This window comes from Mus musculus, chromosome 13, assembly GCF_000001635.26.
Source record: "Mus musculus strain C57BL/6J chromosome 13, GRCm38.p6 C57BL/6J".
Classification (NCBI taxonomy): Eukaryota; Metazoa; Chordata; class Mammalia; order Rodentia; family Muridae; genus Mus; species Mus musculus.
The window spans coordinates 87,520,528-87,546,886 of record NC_000079.6 but is presented as its reverse complement, the minus strand read 5'-3'; positions in this window follow the sequence as shown (position 1 = coordinate 87,546,886).

The following is a 26,359-nucleotide window of genomic DNA, read 5'->3' as shown; positions in this document are numbered from 1 at the left end:
TATGTTACTTAATTTCTTTGCTTAAAGTGGTTATTATAATCCAGTTTGAGTGAGAAATTACTATCAATCATACCTGTATATTTTATTTGTAAAATATACACTACTGCCTGTATTATGTGACTACATGATCCCTATATAATAATGTTATTTGTGAGGTTATGAGATAATATGGATTTGTGGACTAGGAGAAATAATTGGGTAATTGGTTCAAAGGGGAATGGTCCTTGAAGATTTTAACATATGCTTGTGTCTGATTGTTTGTTTGATATATATATATATATATATATATATATATATATATATATATATATATAATGTGTGTGTACGTGTCTTTCCCTCTTTCCCATCTACATCTCTGAAGGTAATCAACCCCTTATATACTCTACTATGATGGGATTTATATCCCTTGAGGATTTGATACCAAACAACCAATCCTTTATTTTCAGTAGATATTTCATTTATTTACATTTTTAAATGCTATCCCCTTTCCTGGTTTCTGCTCTGGAAATCCCCTGTCCCAGCTTCTCTCCTCCTGCTTCTATGAGGATGCTCACCCACTCACACAGCCTTACCTCTCAACTCTGGCATTCCCCAACACTGAGGCGGGGGTGAGGGGTGGCAGATGGCATTGAGCCTTCCCAGGTCCAAGGGCCTATCCTCCTATTGATGTCCAACAAGGCCATCCTCTGCTACACATGCAGCTGGAGCCATGGCTCCCTCTGTTTGTACTCTTTGGTTGATGATTTAGTCCCTGGGAGTTCTGGGGGGGTGGGATCTAGTTGTTTGATGTTGTTTTTCTTCCTATGGGTTGCAAACCACTTGATCTTCCTTCAGTCTTTTCTCTAACTTCTTCACTGGGGTCCCTGTGCTCAGTTCAATGAGCTAAGCACATGAACCTCTGTATTTGTCAGATTCTGGAAGAGCCTCCCAGGAGACAGTTTTATCAGGTGACTTCTAGCAAGCACTTCTTGGCATCTGCAATAGAGTCTGGGTCTGGTGTCTGTTTATGGGATGGATCCCCAGGTGGGGTAGTCTCAGGATGGCCTTTACTTCAGTCTCTGCTCCACACTTGGTCTCCATATTTCTACCCTTGAGTATTTTGTTCCCTCTTCTAAGAAGGACTGAAGCATCCACACTTTCCTCTTCCTTCTTCTTGAGCGTCATATGGCCTATGACTTTTATCTTGGGTATTGCACTCTTTTGTGCTAATATTCATTTATCAGTGAGTGCATATCATGTGTGTTCTTTTGTGACTGGGTTACCTCACTCAGGATGAGAATTTCTAATTCCATCCATTTGCCTAAGAATTTCATGAAGTTATTGTTCTTAATAGTTGAGTAGTGTTCCATTGTGTAAATGTCCCATAATTTCTGTATCCATTCCTCTTTTGAAGGATATCTGGTTGCTTTCCAGTTTCTGTCTTTTTAAAATAAGGCTGCTATGAACATGGTGGAGCATGTGTACCTGTTATATGTTAGAGCATCACTTGGGAATATAGGTGGGTCTTCAGGTAGTACTGTGTCCAATTTTCTGAGGTACCACCAGATTTATTTCCAAAGTAGTTGTACCAGTTTGTAATCCCGCCAACAAGGAGAAGTGGGCCTCTTTCTACAGTATGGACTGCATATTAGCCTTGTATCTGGCATAATTTTGGTAAAGATCTCTTCCTAATCTATTGGTGGTTCTTTTATCCTATAGACAGTGTATTTTTCCTTACAACAACTAGATTTTTATGGAAAACATTTCTGAGAAAATTGAAGATATATATAGATAAAAATTCTGATAGTATTGAAGACAAATAGAAAATAAGTTTCTGAAAAAGTGCAGGAGTTATATTGAAAAATTACTGAAAAAATTGAAGACCTATGTAGAAAAAAAAAATCTGATTAAATGGAACCCAAGGGATATTTTTCAAAACCTCAAGATTCATGTAAAAAATTATGTGATAAAACTGGTGATGTACATGGAAAAGTTTTCTAACATAATTGAATCCATATATAGAAAAACATTCTGATGAAATTGAAGACAAACAGAGCAATTATTTCTGATAAAATTTAAGACATATGGAAAAATTCTTGATAAAATTGAAGAAAAGTAGAGAAAATTTTTCTGAAAAAATTGAAGGTATATTTCAAAATAAAATATAAATATAATTTCTGATAACATTAAAGACAGATATTGAAAAATTCAGATAATATAGAAGACATAAAATATTTCTTAAAAATTCAGGATATGTGGAAACACATTTCTGAAAAAAATGAAGATTTTCATGGAAAGCATTTCTGAGAAAATTGAAGACATATATAGAAAACAATTCTAATAACATTGAAGATATATATGGAAAATTTTCTGATACAATTAAAGACAAATAGAGAAGAAAAATTGTGAAAAAAAATGAAGAGATATATTGAAAAATTCTGATAAAATTGAAGGTTTATGTAAAAAAACTGATAAAGTTGATATCTTTTAGAGAAAAAATTCTTCATAAAATGGAAGACAAAGAAAACATTTCTGAAAAAGATCAAGATGTATGAAGAAAAGTTTTTGAATAAAATTAAAGATTCACATGAAAAAAAAGATAAAATTGAAGAGATTTCTAAAAAAGATCAAGATGTATGAAGAAAAGTTTTTGAATAAAATTAAAGATTCACATAAAAAAAAGATAAAATTGAAGAGATTTATTGAAAATTTCCTGATAAAATTATAGATAAATATGGAAATACTTTCTGAAAAATTGAAGAGGTTTATTGAAAATATTTTTTTTATAAAATTGTACTTTTCTGTTTAAAAAAAAAGACAAAATTGCAAACAAGGGGAAAATATTCTGATAAAATTGAAGACATAGAAAAAATCTGATAAAATAGAAGATTTACATGGAAAATATTTCTTTAAAATTTGAATTAAAGTGAAAAAATTATAATATTGAAGTTTTTCTTCAAGGGCTGTTTTAGCTCTTTTATTTTTGGTCAGTGGCTTTTTAGAAAACATTACACTAAATAACTCTGTTGGGGTAATGCATCAGTCTTTGTATCCTTTTACTGAGGTTCTATCCTATCACATGATTATTTTTAGAAATGGTTTAGTTTTATAATATATAGGCTTTGATTAGTGAAGTCTTAACTTTGAGGCAGTGTTTTTTTTTAATTGCATATTTTCTTTATTTATATTTCAAATGTAATCCCCTTTCCTGGTTTCCCCTCTGAAAACCCCATGTCACTTCTCCCCTCCTGTTCACCAACATACCCACTCCTGCTTCCTAGCCCTGGCATTCCCCTATACTGGGGCTTAGAGCCTTCACAGGACCTAGGGCCTCTCCTCCATAGAACAACCATATGAACTAACCAGTACCCTCAGAGCTCCCTGGGAATAACCACACATCAAAGAAAACACATGGTGAGGCAGTCTTTCTTTCTATTCACAGGGTGAAGCTTAGTTACTTTTAGTGACAGTGAACTTGAACAAGTATAGTTGTTCTGTCTACACACATCTTGGTCTTATTTTTTTGCATCTCTATTTTGATAAATGTTGTTAGACAATTGCATACTGGAATAAAATGCTCATTGCTTTTAAAGACTATTTGAGTCTGGGGTATCATTGTTAGTAGATGAATCATGGACCCTTATACTTATTATTTAGTAACAATGATTTTATAATAAAACCATGATCTTCACTGATAAGCAAAAATTACCAATCTCTATGGACTTCACTTTAGATAAATAATACAAACTCCAAATTATTTTTTTAAAGGATGATGCCCTTTAAATTAAAGAAGTTAATCAATTCTGTCCACTAGGATTTGGAAGGGATATAACAGATACACACCTATTATTTATCCTCACTATCTAAATTGTCAATGAGCTGATGAGCTGCTTTCTATTGTATATATCCTTGGCATTATTGACACTAGATTTTGTGGATTGCAACCAAATTCCACAAATCCATCCTATCTATCTTTTGATCTATCATCTATTAATCTCTCATTTTTACTTATCTATAAACCAACTAACTTGATCATAAAATATATATAGATGTGTGTGTATGTATACAGTAATTTATTCATATGTAACACATTATGAACATTCATCTACACTTCAATAAAACTGAGAAGATTGAACATTCATTTTTCTGCAATTGAACAACTATTATAAGTTGTAGAAAGGAAAATTAGGGAAAAACTTATATTGTTAAATATTTATTTCAACCTTCATTAAAATACAAGTAACATAGAGGCATGAAAATATTAGGAATAATCTGGAAATATCACTTATTTGTATACTATCACTCATCACTTTCAATATTCAATATATTCCCAAAGTAAATATGTAGATAATTATCCAAAGCCATATGAATAGGGATGATTAATGATATACTTATTATAATATAAACATGCCAATATAAATGCCATCAAATAAATTAATAAATAGAAAATATTATGATAACATGAAAATATTTTAATCAATGAACTATTATGACATTAAACTATTTAGAAACCTCATATTTTATATGTTTTGATAATAATACAGCAGTTTGGAAAGAGTTTTCATATTACTTCTTAAATAGTATCCTAAACTAATAACTTCAATTTATGATGCTTCAAGGGAATCCTTTGATAACATCTGGTGATATGAATGTTTAGAAAAAAGCAGAAAAGATGCCCAGTTTTCTGAAGAATTTCCCACTCTTTTACTATATTCCTGATATTTCAGAATAATTGATACAATCATTACCTTGAGGTTCTTATACTTAATTGCATGTGTGATATGACTGATTGAAATATGTGCCCAGAATGAATATTATGAGTACAAGGATAGAGATACTAAATATTTTCATTTAGGACACAATGTTTACATGAGAGTAATTAAACAATATTTTAACATAATGTACCAATTATTAAGAATACTGTAATGATTTTTGTCTTTGACCATCATTCTTACTACAATACGCATGATTATACTGAAGTAAACCCTATTAATTAAAGCTGTATGTGTGTGCTAATGCAGAAAAGAAGGAATTAGTTCTATTAAAAGTAATGGGATGAAACAGCACTTGAAAAGGTGCAGAACATTAGGTACTAATAAACATCACAACAGCAATTAGTTGCAGACATATGAAATGGTTTTATGGTTTTAAGATACTGAGAAACATGCAAGAGAGTAGAACTCTTAGAATTGTAACAACCATTAGTAAGATAGCCACAATCAACGGAGATACAACTTTTCATTGAAGATTTTCAGCAATGCTTCCATGAGACACTTATTTTTAATTACAAATTTAAAATAAAATAATCATATGATATATTTTGCTCATGGTTTTATTTCACTCATCTTCCCATCTTCCTTTCAACTCTATCTATTATTTTTCTCTATTTATAGAAATCAAGCTGAAAATGAATGAAGAAATAAGAAATTAAAAAATAAATAAGATGCACATGCTCATATAAAGACATGCACTCACAGAATATTTGTAAAAATAGAAAATTTGAAACTGTAATATAAAAACAAAAGATGAGTTGAGAGTTAAATAATACTCAGGTAAATCATTGTAAGACAAAAAAAAAATCTCACATACTCCATTGAGTATATTTTGACTTGGTCACCTACTTCTGGGATGGATCCTTTTTTTGATTTTGGTTTGTATAAGTAATATGGTGGTTTGAATAAAAATAGTCCACAATGGCCTATAAGGTGTGACACTATTAGAAAATTTGGCCTTGTTTGAAAAGAAGTGCCATTGTTGGAGGAAAGATGTCACTGAGTATGGGCTTTGAGGTCTCAGATGCTCATGCAAGACATAGGGTCACTCGCTCTTTCTGAAGCCTGCTAAATCACATTTAGAACTTTTACATATCCTTGCATCACTATATTTGATGGATGTTGCCATGTTTCCACCATGTTGATAATGAACTAAATGTCAGAAATTTAAGATAGAACCAATTAAATGTTTTCTATAAGAATTTCTAAATTTATAAGAATTTCTATAGCCATGGTGTCTCTTCACAGCAATAGAAACCCTAAGTAAGGCAGGTTATACAAAGTACTGAGGTATTGCTGATAGTCCTGACTACACTTTTATTTGGAATGTGGGTATTGGACTTGAAAAAGCAGCTGAACATTTTAAATTGGCATTAGTAAGTCAAAATATTAAAAAAAAAACATAGTGGCTCAAAATATTTCAGAGGAGATGAATATTATATGTAGCCTAGGAACCATTCTTGTAATATTTTGATGAAGTGTGCTTCTGCTCTTGGAAAAAAAAAATATCTGCCTGAGGCTAAATTGAAGAGGTATGGATTAACAGCCAGAACAAAGGAAATTTCTAGAAAAGCTACTATGAACTTTCTCACTCTTTCAGAGAGTAATCATTCATCAGACAGTACTCAATAGAAAAAGTTACAATGTAGACATACAATGGCAGAAAAAAAGTACATGTGAATGGGAGTACAGTATGTGTTGGAAATAAAGTAGAAGGCGTTTCTATTTGAAAGACATGACATAATACCAAATAAGAGGTGAAACCACATTAGTTAGATTCTTTCGAGGATTCAACTTTATATATCTCTATCTTAATCTAATTTACCTCTATCTCCATTATTTACATCTATGTCTATATATTCAGGCACAATGCCATTCTCTATTCCAGCTATCTGCTAAATCAGTTGTAGTACTTAACTATCCAAAGAAAGGATTAATCAAATCATGATTTTGTAAAGTAAAATAAACCAATAAAAATAAACATTTTGAATTTTTTAACATGTGGAACCATGTTTTAATGTTCATGCTAGTATCCATGTACATACTCAAAGGGAAAGATGCATCACACAGACAGAATTCACACATATTCAGCCTGGAAGTAGAAGGGCAAGGTAAAAAAAAGAAAATAACAGTGCTATCCAAAAAAAAAAAAAAGGGAAAATGTAAGGGCATGAGTTAGTGAATATAAGCAAAGTACCTTCAATAAATTCAAAAATTATATACCACACTCATTTTTTACAATGCTTACACTCGAATTTTCCAAATATTTTTCTTCATTTCTTCTGTTAATGTCTATTTTTTTTGTCTCAATACCTGCTTGTCTGCATCAAAACTTGTACTTAACACATCCTACCATTTTCCAAATTTAGATGTTTATATCAAAATAATTCTAATGGATTAAAACAACAAACAACAATCTAAAAACAGAGAAAGTACTTTCCAGCAGAGCACCAAGCACCAATTGATAGCTCTGTGGGATAGGTAAGGAACTGCAACTTAAGTATTGAGAACAAAGAACTAGGGGAACAAATGGGTAATGAACCTGAATATGCACTTTCCAGTGAATAAGTACAAATGTCCATTAAATACATAGAAATAAAGTTAAAATTCTTAGCAATTTGACAAAGGAAAATGTAAATGACACTGAAATTATATTTTAGCTAGTTAGAATGGCATTCATAAAGAAAATATACAGTCCAGACCACCTTGGGCATGAACTCAGCAGATGGTCCTACAGTCCCCAGAGGACTGTACACACTGCAGGCCCCATAGCATGCCAAGTATCTTAGGATCACTGGTGAGTGGAACGCAACATCTGTTCCAAAACAACTGTGGGAAGAGCTGTGCCAGCAGGAGCAGGTACACAGGAAACCTGGCCAACCAGCAGTTCAGGTTCCTTCTGGTCAGTGCTGGTCTACATTAGTTTTGAATACAGCACATATCCCAATGGTTACCCAAAGAAGGTACCAATTCCAGGTGCTGTGGCACGCCCAGGATCTTAGGATTCCAGGATCCCAGGAGCTTGGTCACACCAGGATCTCAGGGTCTCAGAAGAAGCTTGACTGCCAAGAGCTCGTACACACCATGAATCTCAGGTTCACAGGATGCCAGAATCACAGGATTACAGAGAAAGCTGGACTCTGAGGAGTTTTGAATCAACTGGGATTATGGGAAGGACAGGCTCCAATCAGATATATTGAGGGTAGTGAGCACTTGAGATAGTCAGATGGCAGGAGGCAAGCTTAAAAACAGAAGTAGTAGAAACCAAGGTTACTTGGCATCAGCAGAACCAACTCTCCCACCTTGGCAAGTCCTGGAAACACTATCACACCAGAAAAGCAAGATATGGATCTAAAGTCACTTCTCATAATGATGATGGAGGACTATAAGAAGGAAATAAATTACTCCCTAAAAGAAATACAGGAGAACACACACAAACAGGTGAAAGAATTGAACAAAACCATCCAGGATCTAAAAATGGAAAATTGAAAAAAAATAAAGAAATCACAAAGGAGACCACTCTAGAAATAGAAAACCTGGGAAAGAAGTCAGAAGACATTGGTAAGCATCACCAACAGAATATAAGAGATAGAAGAAAGAACCTCAGGTACAGAAGATACTATAGGAATTGTTGACACAATAATCAAAAAATAGGAAATGCAAAAATATCCTAACACAAAACATCCTGTAAATCCAAGAAGCATGAGAAGACCAAACCTAAGGATAATAGGTATTGATTAGAAGGAAAATTTCCAACTTAAATGGCCAGTAAATATCTTCAACAAAATTATAGAAGAAAACATCCCTAACCTAAAGAAAGAGATGCTCATGAATATACAAGAAGCCTACAGAACTTCAAATAGGTTGGACCAGAAAAGAAATTCCTCCTGTCACATAATAATCAAAACAACAAATGCACAAAAACAAAGAATATTAAAAGCAGTAAGGTGAAAATATCAAGTAACATATAAAGACAGATCTATCAGAAATAGGTCTGACTTCTCCCCAGAGTCTATGAAAGCCAGAAGATCCTAGATAGATGTCATACAGACACTAAGAAAACAGAAATGCCAGCCCAGGCTACTATAACCAGCAAAACTCTCAATTACCATAGATAGAGAAACCAAGGCATTCCATGACAAAACAAAATTTACACAATATCTTTCCACAAATCCAGCCCTCCAAATGATAATAAAGGGAAAACTTCAACAAAAAGAGGGAAACTAAGCTGGATAAAACAGAAGTAAGTAATCTTTCAACAAAGAAGATAGCACATGGACAGAATTCCAACTCTAGCAACCAAAATAACAGGAAGCAACAACGATTTTTCCTTTTCTTAATATCAATGAACTCAATTCCCCAATAAAAAGACATCGACTAACAGACTGGTTATATAAACAGGACCCAACTTTTTGCTGCATAGAGCAAACCCACCTCAGGGACAAAGACAGACACTACTTTAGAGTAAAAGGCTGGAAAACAATTTTCCCAGCAAATGGTCCCAACAAACCAGCTGGAGTAGCCATTATTAAATAAAATCAACTTTCTTTTTTAAAAATATTTTCTTATTATGTATTTTCCTCAATTACATTTCCAATGCTATCCCAAAAGTACCCCATACCCTCCTCCCCACTTTCCTACCCACCCATTCCCATTTATTTTTTATTTTTTATTTTTTGGCCCTGGTATTCCCCTGTACTGGGGCATATAAAGTTTGCAAGTCCAATGGGCCTCTCTTTCAAGTGATGGCTGACTAGGCCATCTTTTGATACATATGCAGCTAGAGTCAAGAGCTCCAGGGTACTGGTTAGTTCATAACGTTGTTCCACCTATAGGGTTGCAGATCCCTTTAGCTCCTTGGGTACTTTCTCTAGCTCCTCCATTGGGAGTCCTGTGATCCATCCAATAGCTGATTTGAGCATCAACTTTCAACCTAAAGTTCTCAAAAAAGATAAGGAGGGACACTTCTTACTCATCAAATGTAAAATTTACCAAGATAAACTCTCAATTCTGAATATCTATGCTCCAAGTGCAGGGTCATCTACATTCATTAAAGAATCTTTGCTAAAACACAAAGTACACAACACAACTCACACAATAATAGTGGGAGACTTCAAAACCCCACTCTCATCAATGGACAAATCCTGGAAACAGAAACTAAATGAGACAGTAAAACTTATAGAAGTTATGAAACAAATGGATTTAACAGATAACTGTAGAACATTTCATCCTAAATCAAAAGGATATACCTTTTTCTCAGAACCTCAAAATAGCTTCCCCAAAACTGACCATATAATCTGTCACCGAACAGGCCTCAGCAGATACAAAAATATTGTAATAATCCCATGCATCCTATCAGGTCACCACGGCCTAAGGCTGATCTTCAATAACAACATAAATAATAGAACACCCACATATATGTGAAAACTGAACAATAATCTACTCAATAAAAGCTTGGTCAAGGAAGAAATAAAGAAAGAAATTAAAGACTGTTTAGACTTTAGTGAACAAGAAGCCACAACATACCCAAAATTATGGGACACAATGAAAGCAGTCCATAGAGGAAAACTCATAGATCTGAGTGCCTCCAAAAAGAAGCTGGAACTAGCATATACTAGCAGCTTGACAGCACACCTGAAAGCATGTGAACAAAAGGAAGGTAATTCACCAAAGAGGAGTAGAAGGCAGGAAATAATCAAACTTAGGGCTGAAATCAACCAAGTGGACAAAAAAATAACTATACAAAGAATCAACCAAACCAGGAGCTGGTTCTTTGAGAAAATCAACAAGATAGATAAACCCCTTGCCAGACTAACTAGAGGACACAGGGAAAGTAATCTAATTAACAAAATCAGAAATGAAAAGGGAGACATAACAACAGAATCTGAGGAAATCCAAAGAGAAACTTCAGACCAATTTCCCTTATGAAGAACAATGCAAAAATAACCAATTAATTTCTTGCAAACCGAATCCAAGACACATCAAAATGATTACCCATAATGATCAAGTAGGCTTCATCTTAGGGAAGCAAGGATGGTTCAGTATACAGAGATAAATCAACAAAATTCACTATATAAACAAAGTCCAAGACAAAAACCACATGATCATCTCATTAGATGCTGAGAAAACATTCGACAATGTCAAACACCACTTCGTGATAGAAGTCTTGGAAAGGTCAGGAATTAAAGGCCCAGACCTAAACATAATGAAAGCTATATACAGCAAACCAGTAGCCAACCACAAACTAAATGGAGAGAAACTGGAAGCAATCCCACTAAAATCAGGGACTTGACAAAGCTGCCCACTTTCTCCCTACCTATTCAATATAGTACTTGAAGTCCTAGCTAGACCAATTAGACAAAAAAAGGAGATCAAAGGAATACAAATTGGAAAGAAAAAAGTCAAAATATCACTATTTGCAGATGATATTATAGTACATAAATGACCCCAAAAATTCTACCAGAGAACTTCTAAACCTGATAAACAAATTCAGTGAAGTAGCTGGATATAAAATTAATTCAAACAAATCAGTGGCCTTTCTCTACACAAAGGATAAACAGACTGTGAAAGAAATTAGGGAAATGACACCCTTCAAAATAATCACAAATAATCTAAAACACCTTGGTGTGATTTAACTAAGGAAATGAAAGATCTGTATGATAAGAACATCAAGTCTGTGAAGAAAGAAATCTAGGAAGATCACAGAAAAGGGAAATATCTCCCATCCTCATGGATTGTCAGAATTAATATAGTAAAAATGGATATCTTGCTGAAAGCAATCTACAAATTCAATGCACTCCCCATCAAAATTCCAACTAAATTCTTCACAGAGATAGAAAGGACAATTTTCAAAATCATCTGGAATAACATAAAACCTAGGATAGCAAAAACTATTCTCAACAATAAAAGAACCTCTGGTGTAACCAAGCTCAAACTGTACTACACAGCAATTGTGATTAAAAACAGCATGGTGCTGGTACAGTGACAGACAGGTAGATCAATGGAACAGAATTGTAGACCCAGATATGAACCCACACACCCCTGGTCACTTGATCTTTGACAAAGTTGCTAAAACTGTCCAGGGGAAAAAAGACAGCATCTTTAAAAAATGGTGCTGGCTCAACTGGTGGTTAGCATGTAGAAGAATGTGAATTGATCCATTCTTATCTCCTTGTACAAAGCTCAAATCTAACTGGATCAAAGAACTACACATAACATGAGAGACACTGAAACTTATAAAGAAGAAAGTGGGGAAGAACATCCTATGGGCACAGGGGTAAGATTCCTGAAAAGAACACCAATGGCTTGTGCTGTAAGATCAAGAATTAACAAATGGGACCTCATAAATTTGCAAAGCTTGTGTAAGGCAAAGGACACTGTCCATGAGACCAAAATGCAACTAACAGTCTAAGAAAATATCTTTATGATCATCAATCCTATAGGGTGCTAATTTCCAATATATATATGAAGAACTCAAGAAGTTGGACTCCAGAAAACCAAATAAATCTATTTTAAAAGATGGGGTATAGAGTTAAACAAAGAATTCTCAATGGAGGAATCCCAAATGGCTGAGAAGCACCTAAAAAATGTTCAACATGTTAATCATCAGGGAAATGCATATCAAAACATCTCTGAGATTCCACCTTACACCAATCAGAATGTCTAAGATAAAAAACTCAGATGACAGCAGATTCTGGCGAAGATGTGGAGAAAGAGGAACATTCCTCCATTGCTGGTGGAACTGCAAGCTGATACATCCATTCTGCAAATCAGTTTGGTGGTTCCTGAGAAATTTGGACATAGTTCTACCAGAAGATCCATCAATTCCTCTCCTTGGCATATACCCAGAAGATGTTCCAACATGTAATAAGGACACATGCTCCACTATGTTCATAGTAGCCCTATTTATAATAACCAGAAGCTGGGAAGAACCCAGATATCCCTCATTAGAGGAATGGATACAGAAATGTGGTACATTTACACAATGGAGTACTACTCAGCATTAAAAACAATAACTTCATGAAATTCTTAGACAAATGGATGGATCTGGAGGTTATCATGTTGAGTGAGGTAACCCAATCGCCAAAGAATACACATGATATGTACTCACTGATAAGTAGATATTAGCTGAGAAGCACAGAATCATTCTTAGAAGGGGAACAAAATACCCATGGAAGGAGTTATATAAACCAAGTTCAGAGCAGAGACTGATGGAATGACCATCCAGAGACTGCTCCACTTGGGGATCCATCCCTTAAATAACCACCAAAGCCAAACACAGTGGCAGATGTCAACAAGAGCCTGCTGACAAGAGCTTGATATGGCTATCTCCTGAGGGCCTCTGCCAGTGCCTAGCAAATACAGAAGTGAGTGTCTCAATTATCCATTGGACAGAGCACAAGGCCCCCAATGAAGGAGGTAGAGAAAGTACTCAAGGAGCTGAAGGGGTCTGAAGCCCCATAGGAGGAACATCAATATGAACTAACCAGTACATTCAGCCCTACTTGTAACTAAACTACCAATCAAAGAAAACACATGGTGGAATGAGTGCCTCTTTCTGTATATATAGCAGAGGATGGCCTAGTATTTCATCAATGTGAGGAGAGGCCCTAGGTCCTTTGAAGGTTCTATGCCCCAGTATAGGGGAATGCCAGGCCTGGGAATGGGTGTGGGTGGGTTGGGGAGCAGGCAGGAGGGGCAGGCGATAGGGGAATTTTCAGAGGGGAAACTAGAAAAGGGGAAACCATTTGAAATGTAAAAAAAGAAAATATCTATTAAAAAGAGAAATTATACAGTACAAATATTTTCATGAATTTGTATTTTTCATGTTTTGATGAATAATATTGTCAGACACTTGAGAAAATACATCACAGTGTCTTTAAAATCAACAACTTAAAAAGTAAACAACAAATATCAAATTTGAGTATTTTCTGTTTTTAAAAAAGACTACAAAAAGAGAAGAATCTGTTTGGAATGAGAAAGTTTTTGTTGAATCCAGTAAATAATAAACCTTCACTATTATAAACCTGAATTTAAACTCGATTATGCAATATATAAAATTATTGCTAGAAATATGCAGATATGTTATCATATATTTGCTTCAAATATTATAGTGAATAATCACTTCATCTGCTTAGTCTCAATTATTTTACTTCTAAAATTGTTATAACAGTGCTTGATTTTCTTCTGTCTTTTTGTAGTATTCCTGCAATTTCCAAATAAAATACATGCTACCAGAGAGTTTTGAAACACACATGGATATATAAACATGTGCAAATACTTAGTCAATACATTGAAACTAGTAATATAATTTGTGTATATGTGTCTTCCTTAAATGGATTTTAATTGTAGATAGTCTGTATTTTCCATATAACATCAATTACTCCTAAAGTGTATGTAAATCTCACACAAACTGCATATAGTCATAAAGAAACATCTGTACATGAAACATAAAAATAACCTAATGGAAAAGAGTAGAATAAAAACAAAGTCCTTGAAATGTTAACTCTTGTTGCAGTTCACATGATGGAGTATTGTTTTACCATTAAATCTATGTTAAACTAAAGGCAAATTATCTCACACACACACACACACACATACACACAAGCATGCACACACACAGGTACACAACACATGCACACACACATACACATTCAGGTATAAATATAGAGTTATTCTGAATTTAAGGCTATAAGTCTTATAAAATATATATTTATGCAAATACCACAAGAAAAGTATCTCAGTGTCTTCAATAATGTTAATGTCTAGGTGACAGTATAGCTGATTTTAATGGAGTTCTGTCTTTGCATCTGTGATAATCAACAGTTTGAGTAAATGAACCAAAAAAGTGTTTTATGACTGCAGTTAACCTCAGCAAAGACAGAAGCAACAACAGCAGTAGTATCAGATTCATTGATGCCAAGGGAATTGGTACACTGCCATTCCTTGCAAAAGCTGACAGCTGCTAAGTCATCTACATTATAAAACCTATTTGTTTTACTCTATCATTCTGGAAATTTAATTTGGCAGTAATATTCAAAGTTACCATAGAAATATATATTCAATAGCATTTTATCTTGTGTATATAATTCTACAAACTTGTAATACTGAAATCAAATACTCGTCAAACTAGGTATCTCTTTGCTATATATGAGAAAGTAAAACCTTCATTTGTCTGACCTGTGTGAAACAATTTGACCCCTAACATTGTTTTAAAAATTGAATGTAAAGTAATTTCTATATTGTCTGTTTCTTCTAATAGTAAATCTTATATTTTTGATTAGATTAAGAATACCTACTATAATAGTAAAATATGTGTATATGTATGTCTTTGAAGGTATTTCCTGACAATATTACCTGATAGGGAAAGATCACATTTAATATGTGTAATGAATTTAATATGTATTTCTAGATAACATAGAATAGGGCCTAGAAATAATAAAAATTTGAAAAAGAAGACAGGGATTGAGTGTAAGTATTTTTTTTCTCTGTGCTTCCCTCATGATATGATATCTATTTTACTTATTCATGCTGTCATAGTTAGTTTTTTATAAACTTGACAACACATAGAAATGTCTAGTATGATTAACTCGATGAAATCCCACATTATAAATTTCTGTGTACATTTTTTCTGAGGAAATTCATTGATAGGTAATTGATTTAGGAAAGCTTAACCCACTATAAGCCATGGTTTTCTCGGGTAGCCAGAACTGAGATATAAGAAAGATATCTAAACAAAACAGGAAATGATTCAATTAGTAGTGTTTCTCTGTAGTATTTGCCTTGATCCCTTAGTATCCCTTGATGACAGATGTTAATGTGTAAACTAAAGCATATGCCCCAAAATTGTTTTTGATATGGTGTTTATTATCAACAACAAAACACCAACTAGAATATTTGTATTATTACTACAATGCAATGCAATATCTGAAAACATGAACAAAGCAAATCTGTCCTCCCTTGAAGAATTTGGGTCAAATATTCTGTGTTAAGAGAAAAGAAAGCTACAGGGATGCCTGCCAGAAAACCATATAGATTTCCCACTGAACTTCTCTTTCCCTCTTGGTTCCCCCAAATTCTTCAGTTCTTAAGTTTCTTGCTTAATGCTGCAACAAAGCCACATTCCCAGTCTTCTCTTCCCCTAGCCATACCTGTACCCCATTCCTAACTACAATAGGAACCTCTTGCTAAGTCTCTGGCCACACTTGCCAGAAAACCAAATAGGCTGCTCTTAACCCTTCTCCTCTTTCAATCTCTGTTCCACTAGATGCAATACAGTAGTCACTACTGCTAAAAAAGCAAACCAGATTCTGCCTCTGTTCACCCCAACCACATCTCAGAATTCCACAAACCATGGCCTCCTAGCTTGGCTCTCCTCTCTTACTTCTTTGCCATAGATCCCTAATTTAGGCATGCAACCCCTGAGAAGCTGAAGGCTACTCCTTCCAAGGGAAACAAATAGAGAAATAGAAAACAAAAATCGAGAAATGCACTTCTCCTTCTTCTCATGAGATCCAATTCACCCAGGCTCATTTCCAACTCTGTAGCTGGAAACCTGCTGTTATTTCCTTTTTTTCTCTAGGAATCATGTAGGCCTTCTTTTCTAATCTTCTATTCCCATGCTCATCCTAGTTACCCAGATTTTAACACCAACAGACATACTCTGTGAACCTACCAGCTGAACAGGTCAGGATATCAGGCTACACACAACTGCCATAGTCTCTGAAAATTCAAAAAGGAAACAGAAAACAATGAATAAAATATCCTCCTAACAGAAAAAATTTGAAATCAGTGCCTAAATTTTTATTTTATTTTATTTTATTTTTTTAATTAGGTATTTTCTTCATTTACATTTCAAAAGCTATCCCAAAAGTCCCCCAGACCCTCCTACCCCACTCCCCTATCCACCCACTCCCACTTCAAGAAGCCCTGGCATTCCCCCACACTGAGGCATATAAAGTTTGCAAGACCAAGGGGCCTCTCTTCCCAATGATGGCCGAGTAGGCCATCTTCTGATACATATGCAGCTAGAGACAAGAGCTCCGGGGGTACTGGTTATTTCATATTGTTGTTCCAAATATAGGGTTGCAGACCCCTTTAGCTCTTGGGTACTTTCTCTAGCTCCTCCATTGGGGGGCCCTGTGTTTCATCCAATAGCTGTGAGCATCCACTTATGTGTTTTCCAGGCACCGGCATAGCCTCACAAGAGACAGCTATATCAGGGTCCTTTCAGCAAAATCTTGCTGGTGTATGCAATGGTGTCAGCATTTGGAGGCTGATTATGGGATGGATCCCCGGGTATTTCAGTCTCTAGATGGCCCATCCTTTCAGGATGATGCCCTCCAGGTCCATCCATTTCTCTAGGAATTTCATAAATTCATTCTTTTTAATAGCTGAGTAGTACTCCATTGTGTAAATGTACCACATTTTCTGTATCCATTCCTCTGTTGAGGGAAATCTGGGTTCTTCCATTCCAGTTGTTATCCCTCTCCCAGTCTGCTTTGTGACTGTTCCTCATGCCATTCCTCCTCCCCAGCCCCCAAGCAAATGTCTCTGAGAGGCCCAACAAGCAGTTGAGTGACTCAGGTGAAGATACTTACATCCAACCAATGGACCAAAGCCCAGGACCCCTGTGATTGAATTAGGGACAAGCTGGAAGAAGCTGAGGAAGAGGGTGACCCCATAGAAAGACCAGAAGTCTCAACTAATCTGGACCTCTAAGATCTCCTAGTTACTGAGCCACCAACCAGGCAGCATACAGTAGCTGATATGAGGCCCCCAACACATATACAGTAGTATTGAGATCTTTACTTATCTCAAACCCAGATGCTAAGATACCAAGGTAAAAACACAATCAATGACTGTCAGAGCAATACATCTCTATTTGAGCTTGGCTATTATATGAGAAAGGGCCCTGAATACTCATAAAACATAGCAGAAACACAAGATTGACTTTTTATGTGTGTGATAGAGTTCCTTAAAGAGGAAATGAATAGACACTCAAAATAAAACAACACACACATACACACAAACACCCCTCAAATAAAAACAAAATATACAGTATAAGGAAATAAATAAGTGTTAAAGACCTGAAATTGCCAAGAGAACCAATAAAAGAAAATGGAACCAAAAAAGAAATTCCCTTTAATGCATCAAAAAATTAAAAGTATAGAATCAAGAAAGAATATTAAAAGTTGTAATATAAATAGACAAAATTACATGTAAAGGCAAACCTATTACAATTTCATCTAACTTGTTTGAAAACTCATAAAACTCTAAAGTACCTACACAAATGTATTTCAGACTCTTAAGAGACCACAGGAGCCAGTCCATCCTACAGCATACAGTAAAACTTTCAACCATCATAGATGGAGTAAACAAAGTATTCCATGATAAACTCAAATTGGAACAGCATCTGACAACAAATCCTGTCCTACAGAAGGGAAGGAAAATTAAGAACCTACAAATAATACCTAAGGAGGTTAATTACATCCATAAAAACACACAAAATGATACTCTTACACAACCAAGAGCGAAACAATAGAATCTCTCTCTCTCTCTCTCTCTCTCTCTCTCTCTCTCACACACACACACACACACACACACACACACACACACAAAACACTGAAAACAACCACAATAAGAAAACAACATCAGGAATCAATAATCAATGATATCAATATCAAATCTCTCAAATTTTAATAAAAAGACAGTTTAATAGAATGAATATAAAGCACAACATCTATAATTCTAATACACCCAAGCATTCTTTATTTTTTTAAGATTTATTTTTTTATTAGATGTTTTCTTCATTTACATTTCAAATGCTATCCCCTTTCCTAGTTTCCTCCAGGAAATTCCTGTCTACCCTCCCCCTGCCCTGCTCCCCAACCGAGGCACTCCTACTTCCTGGCCCTGGCATTCCCCTATAATGGGTCATAGAATCTTCACAAGACCAAGGGCCTCTCCTCCCATTGATGACCGACTAGGCCATCCTCTGCTACCTATGCAGCTAGAGACACAGCCCTGGGGGTATTGTTTCGTTCATATTGTTGAACTGATGTCCTATAGGGCTGCAGACCCCTTCAGCTCTTAGATACCCAAGAATTCTTTAACAACAAAGATTAACATTTTCTCAGTATAAAGGTTTGAAAAACAAAAGGTATCCTAGGAAATGGACCTAAGAAACAACATGGTCTAGTCATTCTAATATCTAACAAAATAAACTTCCAACAAAATTTAATCAAAAGAGATTGAAAAGATACATCATCAAAAAAAAAAAATTCTACCTAGATGACATTTAAAATCTGTTAAATTCCATTAAATTGAAGTCTATACCTCCAAACCAAGAAAACACAAGATTTTAAAAGAAATATTGAAACAACCGACCACCTTCCTGGCGAGAGCCACAGAGCTTCTGAGGCGGCGCCATCTTCAGCTCCAGACAACCGGCCACCTTCCTGGTGAGTGCACAGGGATCCACCAGCCCGAGAGGTTTGTGCCTCAGGCCCTGGCAGCAGGAGTCTCCTTGGTTCCAGGACTCCGCTGAGGGCAGGCTGCACGGGTGACAGTGTGGAATACAGAGGCCAGGCGTTTCTGGGAAAGGCGAGAGCCAGAGAGCTTCTGAGGCGGCTCATCTTCAGCCAGGAGGAGGTCCAAACACCAGATAACTGTGCACCTTCCCTGAAAGAGGAGAGCTTGCCTGCAGAGACTGCTCTGACCACTGAAAAACAGAGGAGAGAGCTAGTCCCCCACGTCTGCTGATAGAGGGTAACAAAAGCAACAGAGGAACAATCTCTAAACAAAGACAACTAAAACAATTAACTCCAGAGATTGCCAGATGGCGAAAGGTAAACGTAAGAATCCTACTAACAGAAACCAGGACCACTCACCATCATCAGAACCCAGCACTCCCACTTCGCCCAGTCCAGGATATCCTAACACACCTGAAAAGGTAGACCTGGATTTAAAAGCATTTCTCATGATGATGGTAGAGGACATAAAGAAGGAATTTAATAACTCACTTAAGGAAATACAGGAGAACACTGCTAAAGAGTTACAAGTCCTTAAAGAAAAACAGGAAAACACAACCAAACAGGTAGAAGTCCTTATAGAAAAACAGGAAAACACATCAAAACAGGTGATAGAAATGAACAAAACCATACTAGACCTAAAAAGGGAAGTAGACACAATAAAGAAAACCCAAAGTGAGGCAACGCTGGAGATAGAAACCCTAGGAAAGAAATCTGGAAACATAGGTGCCAGCATCAGCAACAGAATACAAGAGATGGAAGAGAGAATCTCAGGTGCAGAAGATTCCATAGAGAACATCGGCACAACAATCAAAGAAAATGGAAAATGCAAAAAGATCCTAACTCAAAACATCCAGGAAATCCAGGACACAATGAGAAGACCAAACCTACACATAATAGGAGTGGATGAGAATGAAGAATTTCAACTCAAAGGACCAGCAAACATCTTCAACAAAATTATTGAAGAAAACTTCCCAAATCTAAAGAAAGAGATGCCCATGAACATACAAGAAGCCTACAAAACTCCAAATAGACTGGACCAGAAAAGAAATTTCTCCCGACACATAATAATCAGAACATCAAATGCACTAAATAAAGATAGAATACTAAAAGCAGTAAGGGAAAATGGTCAAGTAACATATAAAGGCAAGCCTATCAGAATTACAACAGATTTTTCACCAGAGACTATGAAAGCCAGAAGAGCCTGGACAGATGTTATACAGATACTAAGAGAACACAAATGCCAGCCCAGGCTACTATACCCGGCCAAACTCTCAATTACCATAGATGGGGAAACGAAAGTATTCCACGACAAAACTAAATTCACCCATTATCTCTCCACGAATCCAGCCCTTCAAAGGATAAAAACAGAAAAAAAAACAATACAAGGACGGGAAAAACGTCCTAGAAAAAACAAGAAGATAATCTCTCAACAAAACTAAAAGAAGACAGCCACAAGAACAGAATGCCAACTTTAACAACAAAAATAACAGGAAGCAACAATTACTTTTCCTTAATATCTCTTAATATCAATGGTCTCAACTCCCCAATAAAAAGACATAGACTAACAGACTGGCTACACAAACAGGACCCAACATTCTGCTGCTTACAGGAAACCCATCTCAGGGAAAAAGACAGACACTACCTCAGAGTGAAAGGCTGGAAAACAATTTTCCAAGCAAATGTTCTGAAGAAACAAGCTGGAGTAGCCATTTTAATATCGGATAAAATCAACTTCCAACCCAAAGTTATCAAAAAAGACAAGGAGGGACACTTCATACTCATCAAAGGTAAAATCCTCCAAGAGGAACTCTCAATTCTGAATATCTACGCGCCAAATGCAAGGGCAGCCACATTCATTAGAGACACTTTAGTAAAGCTCAAAGCATACATTGCACATCACACAATAATAGTGGGAGACTTCAACACACCACTTCCTTCAAAGGACAGATCGTGGAAACAGAAACTAAACAGGGACACAGTGAAACTAACAGAAGTTATGAAAAATATGGACCTGACAGATATGTACAGAACATTTTATCCTAAAACAAAAGGATGTACTTTCTTCTCAGCACATCATGGGACCTTCTCCAAAATTGACCATATAATTGGTCACAAAACAGGCCTCAAAAGATACAAAAATATTGAAATTGTCCCATGTATCCTATCAGACCACCATGGCCTAAGACTGATATTCAATAAGAACATAAATAATGGAAAGCCAACATTCACGTGGAAACTGAACAACACTCTTCTCAATGATACCTTGGTCAAGGAAGGAATAAAGAAAGAAATTAAAGACTTTTTAGAGTTTAATGAAAATGAAGCCACAACGTACCCAAACCTATGGGACACAATGAAAGCATTTCTAAGAGGGAAACTCATAGCTATGAGTGCCTCCAAGAAGAAATGGGAGAGAGCACATACTAGCAGCTTGACAACACATCTAAAAGCTCTAGAAAAAAAGGAAGCAAATTCACCCAAGCGGAGTAGACGGCAGGAAATAATCAAACTCAGGGGTGAAATCAACCAAGTGGAAACAAGAAGAACTATTCAAAGAATTAACCAAACGAGGAGTTGGTTCTTTGAGAAAATCAACAAGATAGGTAAACCCTTAGCTAGACTCACTAAAGGGCACAGGGACAAAATCCTAATTAACAAAATCAGAAATGAAAAGGGAGACATAACAACAGATCCTGAAGAAATCCAAAACACCATCAGATCCTTCTACAAAAGGCTATACTCAACAAAACTGGAAAACCTGGACAAAATGGACAAATTTCTGGACAGATACCAGGTACCAAAGTTGAATCAGGATCAAGTTGACCATCTAAACAGTCCCATATCACCTAAAGAAATAGAAGCAGTTATCAATAGTCTCCCAACCAAAAAAAGTCCAGGACCAGACAGGTTTAGTGCAGAGTTCTATCAGACCTTCAAAGAAGATCTAATTCCAGTTCTGCACAAACTATTTCACAAAATAGAAGTAGAAGGTACTCTACCCAACTCATTTTATGAAGCCACTATTACTCTGATACCTAAACCACAGAAAGACCCAACAAAGATAGAGAACTTCAGACCAATTTCTCTTATGAATATCGACATAAAAATCCTCAATAAAATTCTCCCTAACCGAATCCAAGAACATATTAAAGCAATCATCCATCCTGACCAAGTAGGTTTTATTCCAGGGATGCAGGGATGGTTTAATATACAAAAATCCATCAATGTAATCCATTATATAAACAAATTCAAAGACAAAAACCACATGATCATCTCGTTAGATGCAGAAAAAGCATTTGACAAGATCCAACACCCATTCATGATAAAAGTGTTGGAAAGATCAGGAATTCAAAGCCCATACCTAAACATGATAAAAGCAATCTACAGCAAACCAGTAGCCAACATCAAAGTAAATGGAGAGAAGCTGGAAGCAATCCCACTAAAATCAGGGACTAGACAAGGCTGCCCACTTTCTCCCTACCTTTTCAACATAGTACTTGAAGTATTAGCCAGAGCAATTCGACAACAAAAGGAGATCAAGGGGATACAAATTGGAAAAGAGGAAGTCAAAATATCACTTTTTGCAGATGATATGATAGTATATATAAGTGACCCTAAATATTCTACCAGAGAACTCCTAAGCCTGATAAACAGCTTCGGTGAAGTAGCTGGATATAAAATAAACTCAAACAAGTCAATGGCCTTTCTCTATACAAAGAATAAACAGGCTGAGAAAGAAATTAGGGAAACAACACCCTTCTCAATAGTCAAAAATAATATAAAATACCTTGGCGTGACTCTAAATAAGGAAGTGAAAGATCTGTATGATAAAAACTTCAAATCTGAAGAAAGAAATTAAAGAAGATCTCAGAAGATGGAAAGATCTCCCATGCTCATGGATTGGCAGGATCAAAATTGTAAAAATGGCTATCTTGCCAAAAGCAATCTACAGATTCAATGCAATCCCCATCAAAATTCCAACTCAATTCTTCAACGAATTAGAAGGAGCAATTTGCAAATTCATCTGGAATAACAAAAAACCTAGGATAGCAAAAAGTCTTCTCAAGGATAAAAGAACCTCTGGTGGAATCACCATTCCTGACCTAAAGTTTTACTACAGAGCAATTGTGATAAAACCTGCATGGTACTGGTATAGAGACAGACAAGTAGACCAATGGAATAGAATTGAAGACCCAGAAATGAACCCACACACCTATGGTCACTTGATCTTCGACAAGGGAGCTAAACCCATCCAGTGGAAGAAAGACAGCATTTTCAACAATTGGTGCTGGCACAACTGGTTGTTATCGTGTAGAAGAATGTGAATCGATCCATACTTATCTCCTTGTACTAAGGTCAAATCTAAGTGTATCAAGGAACTTCACATAAAACCAGAGACACTGAAACTTATAGAGGAGAAAGTGGGGAAAAGCCTTGAAGATATGGGCACAGGGGAAAAATTCCTGAACAGAACAGTAATGGCTTGTACTGTAAGATCGAGAATTGACAAATTGGCCCTAATGAAACTCCAAAGTTTCTGCAAGGCAAAAGACACCGTCAGTAAGACAAAAAGACCACCAACAGATTGGGAAAGGATCATTACCTATCCTAAATCAGATAGGGGACTAATATCCAACATATATAAAGAACTCAAGAAGGTGGACTTCAGAAAATCAAATAACCCCATTAAAAAATGGGGCTCAGAACTGAACAAAGAATTCTCACCTGAGGAATACAGAATGGCAGAGAAACACCTGAAAAAATGTTCAACATCCTTAATCATTAGGGAAATGCAAATCAAAACAACCCTGAGATTCCACCTCACACCAGTCAGAATGGCTAAGATCAAAAATTCAGGTGACAGCAGATGCTGGCATGGATGTGGAGAAAGAGGAACATTCCTCCATTGTTGGTGGGATTGCAGGCTTGTACAACCACTCTGGAAATCAGTCTGGCGGTTCCTCAGAAAAATGGACATAGTACTACCGGAGGATCCAGCAATACCTCTCCTGGGCATATATCCAGAAGATGCCCCAACGGGTAAGAAGGACACATGCTCCACTATGTTCATAGCAGCCTTATTTATAATAGCCAGAAGCTGGAAAGAACCCAGATGCCCCTCAACAGAGGAATGGATACAGAAAATGTAGTACATCTACACAATGGAGTACTACTCAGCTATTAAAAAGAATGAATTTATGAAATTCCTAGGCAAATGGATGGACCTGGAGAGCATCATCCTGAGTGAGGTAACACATTCACAAAGAAACTCACACAATATGTACTCACTGATAAGTGGACATTAGCCCCAAACCTAGGATACCCAATATATAAGATACAATTTGCTAAACACATGAAACTCAAGAAGAATGAAGACTGAAGTGTGGACACTATGCCCCTCCTTAGAATTGGGAACAAAACACCCATGGAAGGAGTTACAGAGACAAAGTTTGGAGCTGAGATGAAAGGATGGACCATGTAGAGACTGCCATATCCAGGGATCCATTCCATAATCAGCATCCAAATGCTGACACCATTGCATACACTAGCAAGATTTTATTGAAAGGACCCAGATGTAGCTGTCTCTTGTGAGACTATGCCAGGGCGTAGCAAACACAGAAGTGGATGCTCACAGTCAGCTAATGGATTGATCACAGGGTTCCCAATGGAGGAGCTAGAGAAAGTAACCAAGGAGCTAAAGGGATCTGCAACCCTATAGGTGGAACAACATTATGAACTAACCAGTACCCCGGAGCTCTTGACTCTAGCTGCATATATATCAAAAGATGGCCTAGTCGGCCATCACTGGAAAGAGAGGCCCATTGGACTTGCAAACTTTATATGCCCCAGTACAGGGGAACACCAGGGCCAAAAAGGGGGAGTGGGTGGGCAGGGGAGTTGGGGTGGGTGGGTATGGGGGACTTTTGGTATAGCATTGGAAATGTAAATGAGCTAAATACCTAATAAAAAAATGGAAAAAAAAAGAAATATTTCCATAGCTTTAATCACATACTGACCCTTATATACTGATAGAATTTTCCTTTAATACCTAACTCTTACAAATGAACAGGTTTTCTATAAAAACAAGAACATGAATGAGAACAAGAACAAAAACAAACAAATATACAAATATAACAAAACAAATAACCAAAAACCACATGTAAACACAGGTTTACAGGAGCTCACTGACATGATAAATCAAATGGAACTAATAGATAATTATGTAACATTGCAATCATACCCCCAAAATATATGTTCTTCTATGTACCTCCTGAAACATTTTCTAAAATAAACAACATACTCTGACATAAACCAATTTGATATGTACATAGAAGAACATATATTTTGGGGTATGATTATCTTCTATGCATCCCTGACAGTTTATTAGACCGCCATGTATTAAATATGGATATCAAAAACAAAAGAAACAATAGGGCTTACACATCATGAAAAATAAAAATACTCAACTAAATAAAAATATGTTTCAAGACAGTATGTTAGTGACTTTCTTGAATCCAATTAAAATAAGTACATGGCATACCCAAATTTATGGAACAAAACAAAAATGATGCTATGAGGATAGTAGCATTAATTGCCTATATTTTATAAAATGGAGTGATACAATACTAGCAGTTTAACGGAATATTGTAGTTCTCGAAGAAAAAGGAGTAATTGCATACAAGAAGAGTAGATGGCAAGAAATAAATAAAAAGAAACAAAGAGAAAAATACAAAGAATCCATGAAACCAAGAGTAGTTTCATCAATAAATCAAAAAGCTTCTCAAAGGGTTATCCAAAGTAACAAAAAGGCAAAGATTCCATATTCAAATTAATACAATCAGAAAGGAAAAGGGAAACAACAGCCAATACCTAGAGAATCCAGAGAATCAAAGGTGAATCAAAAAAATCAAAGAATCAAAAAGTGAGACTCCACCAAATTGAAAATTTTAAGAAAAACAGATGATATTTTGACTTATGGATGTCTTTTACAACTTATCAAGATCAATTCAATATTAGGCAAGGTACTTAAATATATTTATAACCTCTAGTAAATAGAAGCAGTTATTAAAATCT